This window comes from Pelobates fuscus, chromosome 11, assembly GCF_036172605.1.
Source record: "Pelobates fuscus isolate aPelFus1 chromosome 11, aPelFus1.pri, whole genome shotgun sequence".
Taxonomy (NCBI): Eukaryota; Metazoa; Chordata; class Amphibia; order Anura; family Pelobatidae; genus Pelobates; species Pelobates fuscus.
In genome coordinates, this window is record NC_086327.1 from 128,466,231 (window position 1) to 128,479,298 (window position 13,068).

The 13,068-nt window shown below is 39.7% G+C and overlaps 1 protein-coding gene across 1 annotated transcript in view; it reads left to right on the forward strand.

Moving 5' to 3' along the window:
- Positions 1-11,808: 11,808 nt before the first annotated feature.
- VSIG10L2 (V-set and immunoglobulin domain containing 10 like 2) overlaps positions 11,809-13,068 on the forward strand; it is a 52,114-nt gene continuing 50,854 nt past the window's right edge. Inside the window, exon 1 of the mRNA XM_063435673.1 lies at positions 11,809-11,885. The gene's annotated coding sequence lies outside the window, so the exon portion shown is untranslated. The remainder of the gene's footprint in view (positions 11,886-13,068) is intronic.

Genomic DNA, 13,068 nt, shown 5'->3' on the forward strand with positions numbered 1-13,068 from the left:
CAAGTTAATTTTATGTGGGTAATAAAAGGTACATTTTTAATAATATAAGATAAATTCTGCTGTTGAAAGCTTTTATTTAAGGTCTCATCTTTAGCTTTTAATTTTTGTAGATGTTCTATATATCATACGTATCCAGTATTTATTTTTTACACAAGTTGCAACCTAAGTTCATGTACTCGTCAACTTCGGTCTCGACTATTTTAATTTTTCTGCAATAAATGTTCTTTCTTCTGTTGGCTTTGCTCTCTGAATTCTTCAGTTTTGAATAAATATCTGTTTTTTTCACTGACAAGGTTCTACACAACTGTACTTCAAACTACTTTATCAATGATTAGCAAGTATGTCCCATCTTAATCATTGCAAATATAAATTAGTTCAAGAGTTCAAGTAAATCAGGAACAGTTCATAAAACAATTTTTTGTTCAACAATCTTTTTTTAATTGCTTTAGGAGTAATGGCAAGGACCATATTTCAATCAAGTAAAAACCTTTTACTATATTATGCTCTCCTTCACACCGTAAACACTTCTTTACAAAACACATCTAGCTCTGTTCTTATAGAATGCTTTTTTGAAACCCTATCAGGCTTTTTCTTTTCCTGTTTTTTAAGTTTTCACTATTTTCTAATCACGTTTGTTTAGGGACTGTCATAAACAGATTAGTTAGATTACCTAAAAAGTCCTGCATTTTTTGTTCATCAGTTCACACAACTTGCCTTCTCATGGTCTTCTTCAACCCTACCACCAGTGGCGTAGCAAGCGGGGGCCATTCACCCCAGGCATCACTTTTTTGTGGGCAGCAGTGAGGCATCCTCCTCCCACCTTTTGAGTGAGACCTGGCAGCGATCCTGCCCTGCTTGCCAGGTCTCCTCCATGCGGTGCAGAGGGAGGTGAAGAGGCGGGTCAGGAGGATGGGAACTGGGAAGTGAGGTCACCTCCTGTGCTCTCCCGTCCTGCGGAGTAACGATGAAGAGCAGCCTGGCAGAGAACCGGGTAAGTTCTTCCCTGCACAGCTCCCCTCTCCCCCTGCCTGCCTGACAGCCCCTTTTCCAGCATACATCCCCTCTCCCCCTGACTCACCTGCACACATCGCCAGTCTATTCCCTGCACAGATATCCCTGCCTCCTTGACAGCCCCCTCCCTGTACAGATCCCCTCTCCCCCTGCATCACCTGCACACATCCCCTCTCCCTTCTCCCTCCCCTTAACAAATCCCCTCTCCCCCTCCCTCCCCTGCACAGATCCCCCTGCCTCCCTGAAAGCCCCCTCCTCTGCACACATCCCCTCTTTTTCCTCCCTCCCCTGCACAGATCACCCTGTCTATCTGACAGATCCCCTCTTCCTCTGTCTCCCCTGCACACAACCCCTCTCACCGTCCCTCCCCTGCAGAGATCCCCATGCCTCCCTGATAGCCCCCCTCCCTGCACAGATCCCCCTTCTCCTCCCTCCCCTGCACAGACCCCCTCTCCCTTGCCTGCCCTGCACACATCCACTCTTTCCCCTCCCTCCTCTGCAGAGATCCCCCTTCCTCCCTGACAGCCCCCCTCCCTGAACAGATCCCATCCCTCCCCTGCACAGATCCCCCTGACTCCCTGAACAGACCCCCTCTCCCACTGCCTCCCCTGCACACAGCCCCTTTCTACCCTCCATCCCCTGCACAGATCCGCTCTCCCCCACCCTCCCCTGCACAGATCCTCCTGCCTCCCTGAAAGCCCCCTCCCTCCCACAGATCCCCGTGCCTCCCTGACAGCCCCCCTCCATGTACAGATCCCCTATAAGATAGGGGCAGCAAATTCAGGGGCAGTCCCGGGCAGCAAAAGCTCTAGCTACGCCACTGCCTACCGCACCCTCGCTTTTGTTCTGCATTGTATTTTTTCATATCTGGATCGTGAAAAATGGTGAGCCAATATCATTGCCTATGTCCTTCAATGACAGATATGTTTACCATTACCACAGTACTGTTACTATATCTTAGTGACATATTATTATTCGCATGGGTATTGTGATGTATAGGAATGCGACCAGGATGTGTTCTCTTGTAATTTTATTGTTAGTATAATTTACTTGTTTGTTTGTTTTTTATCCAGGCTAATTACACTATAGAGAACTAATTACAGCAAGAGCTGGTGTCTCACAATTATCCATGATTGATACCAGACGGCTCGTAGCGAGATCATCAGTTTCATGTATTTTCACATTCTTTGATGTTCTTTACTGTACCAATTTGTTTTATCTTTTTGAATATACAGTAGTAGCTGATGAATAAAACTTTTAAAAAAGTAATCTAGAAAATTTTGTTTTAATTATTCCAGGTATACTGTGACCCGCACCAATACTAAATTGATTAATGAGTAAGCGCAATCACCTTTATTTGTCTTCTTGAACAGCTAAAACCAAAGCTACAGTAAAACCATGAGCGTCACAAACTATCCCTATACATTGCACTGATCTTTCTGTACATCTGTTGTTTTTCAATAGTGAGAATCAGCTCTGAGCAATTGCAATATTTTTTGGCATAACTGACTGGGTCCTAAATCAGTCATTTTGTTGCAGAGCATTTGTCATGAGCAATCACTTGTTTTGATATGCCATACAGAGACATTTATGCTAACAGGGACAGCTGATATTTCATACCACCTTTTCAATGATGTGTTATACTTATTGACCAGTAGATGGCATCAAACGATCATCTCATCACATAAAGTCATGTCAAAGAAATCAATGTACAGATAACAGTGCAGGTCTAAAACAATATGCTAATTGGTTCACATAGTATTGATATTAATATATATTTCTCTGCGTATTAATTCTTGTATCCTTTTATTCCATAGATATACAAAGTTTGGGAATATGATTATACTTTCCTCCCATCTCTCCCATTTTATTCCCATCTTGTTATTTCCATCTCATTATTCGCAGCTGGTTATGTAATATAAGAGCATGCAATTATAAGCATTATTCATATACTTAATGCTGTATTGTTTCACAAACATTATTTATATGCCTAATAGTGTACTGTTTTATATTATTACATTTTATATTCATGACAAATTTTTTTTTCATTTTTTTTTTAAGATTAGGCTGTTTTAGATTTCTATATTCTATATTTACGCTATATTGGACTTTAAGATTATTATAATGTGTAATAGATAGTACTCTAGCAAATTGCAAGTACTGCGGTATGCAAATTATGGAATTTAAGAGTTTGATGTATTGAGAGTTATAACACCGACGTGTGTAGCAGAGGTTATTAACTGAATGGAGGGAACCTCCAAAGATCGTATTATTATTCCCACTTTGATTTTGTGTCTGAATTTTATATCTGATTTATTCTCTGTCCTCTTGAATTATAGAGTATTTCTATATTTAATTGTGTTGTAATCCTATTTAGTCCAAATGTGTAAAAATGTTAACTTTTCTATGAGCCCATCCTGTTAACTTAGTTGATGGGACTAGCTCGATTCTTGAATATGTGTAATAAACTCAGTCTAAATCTAGACTGAGGCAACTGTTCCTTCAATAGGTAAGAACTAAGGTCCGCCGTTTGGACTAGAGATTAGGTGTTAAAACACTACATACCCCTCACAGTGTGATAGATTAAGTAAATGATTCAACAGTACTCAGGCTCATTGGATTGTTCTAACTTTGATTACCTTACACTCCATATTTTATGCTTATACGGCTATTTTCACCTTTTGCTTGCCACAGTATTTAAGACCAGTCCACCCTTTAGTTGGGTTCTTATCCTTATTTGATAATTAATATACTTTTGCATTGCAGCTAGTAGTTTTTTCCCTAATTTGTTGTTGTGATCTATGGGGCGAGATAGTTCTAATAACAGTTACAAGATTAATCATAAGTTATCGTTGGTAAACCCCTGAATCGAGTTGCCTATATCTTCTCCAAAGCATAACGTACAATACAACTGTTGATGTGTCACCCCCTCCCTTCCTGGGGAAGCAGGAAAAAGACAGATGCCTGATGAAACAGGGATAAAATATGTTTTGTTTTGTTTTAAACTTAAGGGCATGAAATTAAATGGCACAATACAAAGTCCCTGTTTCACTTCTGGTGCGCAGGTGCAGTAAACGCCATACATGTTAGGGGCAGATAGGGTGGCCATTTAGGCCCCTTCAGTATTTTGATCTTTAGGAAAAAACACCCTCTTGTATTGAAACGGGTTACCAATAACATGTAATTGAGTGTTTCTGACCATATGTGTTCTTTTACATTGTGAACTGGGTTGTAACTGCTGCTGGTTCCCCTATTTACCACTATGACGACGTCAAGCATAGAACTTAGCAGGGCTAACCATACAGATATCTTAGCCATAATACTATATAGTTAGTAAGAGATCCTCTATTTAAAATATATAAATTATTGAGAATACAATATAAAATAGGGATTGTCTTGGAAGCAATAAAGTTCTGTCTTTTTTCAGATATTTTATTAAGTAAAAATATAAATAAAGACATATACAATAAATTACAATATTTTATAGCAGAGTTTATAAGATTAAACTATATGCTTGCAATATCATCAAAATAGAATAACATACCCTCCTGAACATGTCAACGTCTCTCATTATAAAATGGAACAGCGTCTCTGTCTCCAAATCTCTCCTCTGTCCTAACATTTAAACAGTAACAATGTATTACCGGGCCTTAGAATGACTGGAATTAATGTAATAGAATAAACAGTCACGAGCCAAGGTCAGGAATACAGAAAGGAACAAATACGGTAAGAACAAAGCCAAAGGGTCAGGGATATCAGAAATACGGGAAGTTAAGCCAAGCCAAGATCAGAATCGGATGACCAACAGGATGGAAACCACGACAGGGCACTGATCAACTGCAGGTTTGGGTTTAAATAACCCAGTAAACAATGCTATTGGCTGATTTGGGTCCCATAACCCCAGAACGTGCGTGCACGGTGAATCTGGTGCAGTCACACTGAGGTGCCAATCAGGCACCGTGACAATATAGCAGTAAAGCTGTTACTCCACACATGAGCCAAAGCTTTTGACCATTGACCATTAACCCTAAAAATTCTATAAGCCAGCTATGCTTCCACTTTAGTACATTAGCCTTTAATTTGAAATTCACTTTGAATTTACATGGAATATCTAACAGTTTTCACTTAAGTGAATAACCCAGTTTGAGTTCTACAGTTATCGATACTCATTCTATCCACAGGTAAATAGATGAATAAATCAACCAATTGTACATTGCTTACTATGCCACAAACTGGATGGAACACACTTGTTATACATATCAGGTTATCTGCAGACTATGTGTGGTCCTAATGAGAAATGACAGACTTGTGGAAATAAATACTTGCGTTGCATTGTAAGATTAAGGTGACTTTTTTATTTTATTTTTTTACACAAGATGAATTGTAACAAGATATCCCATCACTGATTTACATGCAAACAATAGATCTAAAGAGCTGCCAGGAGTAAGGATATTTGACCTGAAGCTAGGAGAAACAGTCTATCTATAATTCACATGATTGCCCTATTTATAACCTTGTTGCCAGTGATTGTATATGGGCAGATCTAAACAAGGAACTCAAAGGCTTGATAGTTCAATATCTCCAAATAAGATTGGTAACTTTTAAGATACAGATAATTGTTTCCTGTAAATGATCCATTCAAACTGTATAGTTTTAGTATTACCTAATAAACTGCACAAACATAATTCCAATGATGATAAAACGAGCAGGGTCATGTTACTTCTTACCCTGTTGTATCAATTAATGTGATTCCCAGTAATCCACATTCTGAGAAAGCACTTCTACATTTTATTACATGTATATAGAATATCTACCAACATTGTATGGGTGGAAGCTGAGGAGGTGTCCATCATTGACGCAAATTGTATCACTAGCCTGCCCGGAAAGGCCTATCTGGTCTGCCCACAATGCAGGAGAACATGCACAGAGTGATTCTAAAGTGCTGTCTGCATGGTCCTAGTGACTGCCGTACATTGAAAGCACGTCTAATGATGCAGTCTCGCTGTCCTGTCTAGAGACATCCTGGGAAGCAGGGAACAAGATTGGGATGGTGGAGCAGGACCCTAAAATTTGTCACTGTTCTGCCTAAAATGGAACTGTTGGGAGACCTGGTATAGTCCAACTTCAGCCCAAAACACAGACTAGTTTAATCTGTTCAGGTAACAGGTTGCAGAGGGTGGGTAACAACCTGGCACAGCTCAGAGCATGAATATCCTTCTATCTATTTACAACAAAAAAGAAAAACAGAAGGGGCTGTTGGCACACTGCCCAAAGAAAAGTTTTTATAGGGGCAGTGGGACAACGGCGACAAAGTCACCTGGGGCTGTTCTTCCCTAATACAGGGGGCATCCTAATAAGATTTTGTTAATGATTGTCTGTCCGTCTGTCTGTCTCTCTCTCTCTGTATATCTATTACCATTTGACCATGACCAGCGATATTCCAATCTTATGAATCTGAAGGTGATAGGATGCATAGACTTTCTCATATATAATAAAACTCAGTGTGTAATGGGGTGAAATATGTATGTGTGTGTGTGTGTGAATGTATGTGGTGATGAAGTGTGTATGTTGGTGAAGAGATGATGTGTCGGATGAAGTGTGTGAGAGGTGCACTGGGATGTGTACTATGTATGGGTGGGAGTGTACTGTCTGTGAGGGTGTACTGTGTTCCAGGGGTGTAGAACGTGGGATAGGGAAGAACTTTACAGTTTTTACTTTAATAATGGTTTGAAAAAAAAAATATTCCCCTTTCCGTGTTCTTACCTTGCAGCGAGGGGGTTGCACAATCAGATCTGTGGTGCTTCAGAAGGCTGCCTAACCATCAGGTACAGGGGAGGTTTATCTCTTGGAGCTCAAGCACTTACACAGACTGACCCATACATACACACACACACACACACACAGAATGACTCATACACACACACACACACACACTGACCCGTACACACACACATACAGACTGACCCATACACACACACAGACTGACCAACACAGACTGACCTATACACACACAAACGGACCCCCTCACACACACAGACTGAACCCCACACACACCAAGACTGAATCCCACAAACAAACATACTGACCCATTCACAAACAGACTGACCCCTACACTAACACATACTGAACCCTCTGGTACACACAGACTGACCCCCACACACACCAACAGACTGATCCATAAACACACACAGACTGATCCATACACACACATACTGATCCATAAACACACAGACTGACCCATAAACACACACAGACTGACCCCCTCACACACATAGACTGACCCCCCCATACACACACAGTCTGACTCATACACACCCAGACTGAACCCCCACACACATACTCACCCATTCACACACAGACTGACTCCCACACTAACACATACTGAACCCTCTGGTACACACAAACTGACCCCCACACACACCAACAGACTGACCCACACACACACATACTGATCCATAAGCACACACAGACTGACCCATAAACACACACAGACTGACCCCTTCACACACATAGACTGACCCCCCATACCCACACAGTCTATATCATACACACCCAGACTGAACCCCCACACACAGACTGACCCATTCACATGCAGACTGATCCCCCACACAGACTGATCCATAAAAACACACAGACAGACCCATACAAGCACACAGACTGACGCACCCCACACACAGTCTGACCCGCACACATCCAGACTGAACCCCCCCACACACCGACTGACCCATACACACACACACACAGGCTGAACCGCCCCTTCCCCCACACACATAGACTGATCCATACACACACACACACAGACTTACCCCCTGCACATACACAGACTGACCCCCACACACACAGACTGAACCCTACTGCACACAGACTTACCCCCACACACCCATAGACTGACAATCCAAAACACCCATGCACAGACTGACACACAGACTGACCCCCACACACACAGACTGACCCCCCTCCCCCCCTCCCACACACACACAGACTGACTCCCCCACACACACAGAGACTGACTTACACTTACCATCAGCTGCCTGGATGCCTAATTTCCCCCACACTGAGCTGAGTTTTTCTGAATAACTATTTCCTAGACAATGCTACACCCCACTCCCCACTCTTTCCCCGACTGTCACAAAGTTAATTTTCAAAATAAAAAAAACCCTCTGGAGACTAACTTCCATACATCAAACTCTACTCCAAACTGTACTTCCTAAGACAAGAACTGCCATTACAAGGTTCCTTTCCACCAGAGTTTACCAGACCATTCCCACTGCACTGAATCCCACAAACAAACATACTGACCCATTCACAAACAGACTGACCCCTACACTAACACATACTGAACCCTCTGGTACACACAGACTGACCCCCACACACACCAACAGACTGATCCATAAACACACACAGACTGATCCATACACACACATACTGATCCATAAACACACAGACTGACCCATAAACACACACAGACTGACCCCTCACACACATAGACTGACCCCCCCATACACACACAGTCTGACTCATACACACCCAGACTGAACCCCCACACACATACTCACCCATTCACACACAGACTGACTCCCACACTAACACATACTGAACCCTCTGGTACACACAAACTGACCCCCACACACACCAACAGACTGACCCACACACACACATACTGATCCATAAGCACACACAGACTGACCCATAAACACACACAGACTGACCCCATCACACACATAGACTGACCCCCCATACCCACACAGTCTATATCATACACACCCAGACTGAACCCCCACACACAGACTGACCCATTCACATGCAGACTGATCCCCCACACAGACTGATCCATAAACACACACAGACGGACCCATACAAGCACACAGACTGACGCACCCCACACACAGTCTGACCCGCACACATCCAGACTGAACCCCCCCACACACCGACTGACCCATACACACACACACACACACACAGGCTGAACCGCCCCTTCCCCCACACACATAGACTGATCCATACACACACACACAGACTTACCCCCTGCACATACACAGACTGACCCCCACACACACAGACTGAACCCTACTGCACACAGACTTACCCCCACACACCCATAGACTGACAATCCAAAACACCCATGCACAGACTGACACACAGACTGACCCCCACACACACAGACTGACCCCCCTCCCCCCCCCCTCCCACACACACACAGACTGACTCCCCCACACACACAGATACTGACTTACACTTACCATCAGCTGCCTGGATGCCTAATTTCCCCCACACTGAGCTGAGTTTTTCTGAATAACTATTTCCTAGACAATGCTACACCCCACTCCCCACTCTGTCCCCGACTGTCACAAAGTTAATTTTCAAAATAAAAAAACCCTCTGGAGACTAACTTCCATACATCAAACTCTACTCCAAACTGTACTTCCTAAGACAAGAACTGCCATTACAAGGTTCATTTCCACCAGAGTTTACCAGACCATTCCCACTGCAGATATCCAAACATTAGAGTCACCTATTTTGCCAGACAAATTTTCTGCAGTGGTCAAACACCTTCCATTAGGCAGGAGCACAGGCCCGGACAGCTTCACAGCTAGATACTACTTAGGACAGTACCTGAATTTAGACCAAAGGTTATGTCATTCTTCCAACTGAATCAGTCTTCTACTCTATTCCAATAATATAACTTTATTAGTATTACTTGACACTCTATTCCAATAATATAACTTTATTAGTATTACTTGACACTCTATTCCAATAATATAACTTTATCAGTATTACCTGACACCCTATTCCAATAATATAACTTTATTACAATTACCTGACACCCTATTCCAATAATATAACTTTATTAGTATTACCCGACACCCTATTCCAATAATATAACTGTATTAGTATTACCTGACACCCTATTCCAATAATATAACTTTATTAGTATTACCCGACACCCTATTCCAATAATATAACTTTATTACAATTACCTGACACCCTATTCCAATAATATAACTTTATAACAATTACCTGACACCCTATTCCAATAATATAACTTTATTACAATTACCTGACACCCTATTCCAATAATATAACTGTATTAGTATTACCTGACACCCTATTCCAATAATATAACTTTATTACAATTACCTGACACCCTATTCCAATAATATAACTTTATTAGTATTGCCTGACACCCTATTCCAATAATATAACTTTATTAGTATTGCCTGACACCCTATTCCAATAATATAACTTTATTACAATTACCTGACACCCTATTCCAATAATATAACTGTATTAGTATTACCTGACACCCTATTCCAATAATATAACTTTATTAGTACTACCTGACACCCTATTCCAATAATATAACTTTATTAGTATTGCCTGACACCCTATTCCAATAATATAACTTTATTAGTATTGCCTGACACCCTATTCCAATAATATAACTTTATTAGTACTACCTGACACCCTATTCCAATAATATAACTTTATTAGTATTACCTGACACCCTATTCCAATAATATAACTTTATTACAATTACCTGACACCCTATTCCAATAATATAACTTTATTAGTATTGCCTGACACCCTATTCCAATAATATAACTTTATTAGTATTACCTGACACCCTATTCCAATAATATAACTTTATTACAATTACCTGACACCCTATTCCAATAATATAACTTTATTAGTATTGCCTGACACCCTATTCCAATAATATAACTTTATTAGTATTGCCTGACACCCTATTCCAATAATATAACTTTATTACAATTACCTGACACCCTATTCCAATAATATAACTTTATTACAATTACCTGACACCCTATTCCAATAATATAACTTCATTACAAGTACCCTACACCCTATTCTAATAATATAACTGTATTAGTATTACCTGACACCCTATTCCAATAATATAACTTTATTAGTATTGCCTGACACCCTATTCCAATAATATAACTTTATTAGTATTACCCAACACCCTATTCCAATAATATAACTTTATTACAATTACCTGACACCCTATTCCAATAATATAACTTCATTACAAGTACCCTACACCCTATTCTAATAATATAACTGTATTAGTATTACCTGACACCCTATTCAAATAATATAACTTTATTAGTATTACCTGACACCCTATTCCAATAATATAACTTTATTAGTATTGCCTGACACCCTATTGCAATAATATAACTTTATTAGTATTACCTGACACCCTATTCAAATAATATAACTTTATTACAATTACCTGACACCCTATTACAATAATATAACTTTATTAAAACTTTCAAAATAAGATAAAACTGATAATGCATTGTTTGCATTTTAGCTTTAACCTACACATACGTCCATTAATTGAATTATAATTCCAAAGAAACACAGACACATTCATTAACTGAGAAATATCAGGAACTGTTTAATTACATTAACAGCAACTGGCTCATACATTTTATGCAAGCAAAAAGAAAATAATTGGAAAGAAGCGTTTCGGGTTGGATGGAAGGAGTCTGTAAGGGTTTGTTAATGAACTGTCTTCTGCATTATAGATTAAGATGACACAACAGTGTGTAACAAGAAGCAAGATTAAAAAAAACTAACAAATTAATTATTTAATGCATGTAACTGGAGAGCCCTTGAGTGGAATGAAATACGTACACCTATAGACCAGTCTTATGATTACAGAGGACTTTGTCGGAATTCAGCGGTATCTGTGGTTGCTTAAAAAGGAATGAGAATATCTGTTCAGATATAGTTTAGAGGCGTTATCTTTCAGCGACATGGAGAAATGGATTATGGATTGACAAGGAGCACACATCTTACTACACTTTTGGCATTCTTGTATATCGCCCCGGCATTGATAAATGGTAAGCAAAGCAAAGTCATCCTTTGTCTGCCAAAGCTACACAATAGCTGATATGATCTGTTTCAAACAATGTAGCATTGATTTGAATAGAAAGAGGTCTAGATGCCAGAATGAACTTGTGAAGGACTTGGTAGAGGCAAACTCAGTGAAGAATTTAGAGTGATACGATCAGGCAAAAAAAAAAAAGTAATTAACATCAACATTGCAACATTAAATGCCCAAAAACGAGTAGTCATTTGCTGTATATTTTGTTACAAACAAGTGTTAATATTGTTTATATATATATATATATAGAAAAAATGTACAATACCTTGCACTCAGGCTGCTGTAATGTCCATTAACCGGGTGCAATACCTGGGCTGTAATCCATACATACAAAGAGAGATGGCTGCACTCACGGGTATTCCTTAAAACTTAGCTTTTATTCGGTTCCATAAAACAGATCAACGTTTCAGTCCAACATGTGGATGATCCTGATGAAAGTCCACATGTTGGACTGAAACGTTGATCTGTTTTATGGAACCGAATAAAAGCTAAGTTTTAAGGAATACCTGTGAGTGCAGCCATCTCTCTTTGTATATATATATATATATATATATATATATATATATATATATATATATATATATATATATATATATATATATATGTATATAAAATATAATAAATGTATTCTATCTTTTTAAACCTTAAATTGTGCATATATATTTTACTAACACTTTGGTGTGGCCATATACCTTTAGAATGATACATTAGTTTTATAGGTAACAGATTTCTGATGATGCCCACCACTTTGTTGATATTGTTTACCAAATTCATTCTATTGGAATTCCATCTCGTCTTCTGTTCTTTGGATACAGAGAAAGTCCCTCAACAGGGTGTGTTGGGATTACATTGACAAGATTTTGTATTCCTTAAAAGTTTTATAAAAGCTTAAATGGCATTGTACTCAGCTCCACTTTCTAGATGATACTTATGTGGGTTTTTTTTTTTTTTTTAAACATCCTTTACTGTAACAAATTGCACTACACAGAGCTGCTCACTGTCACCACATCTGTTAATATTATGGAACCTATGGCAGTGGTTATGCGCCATGATAAAGCTATCCAATGAATACCTGTAAACAGGGAGGAACATACTATATGACTATTTGCAGAGCATATCATTTCAGCTATTTCCAACAC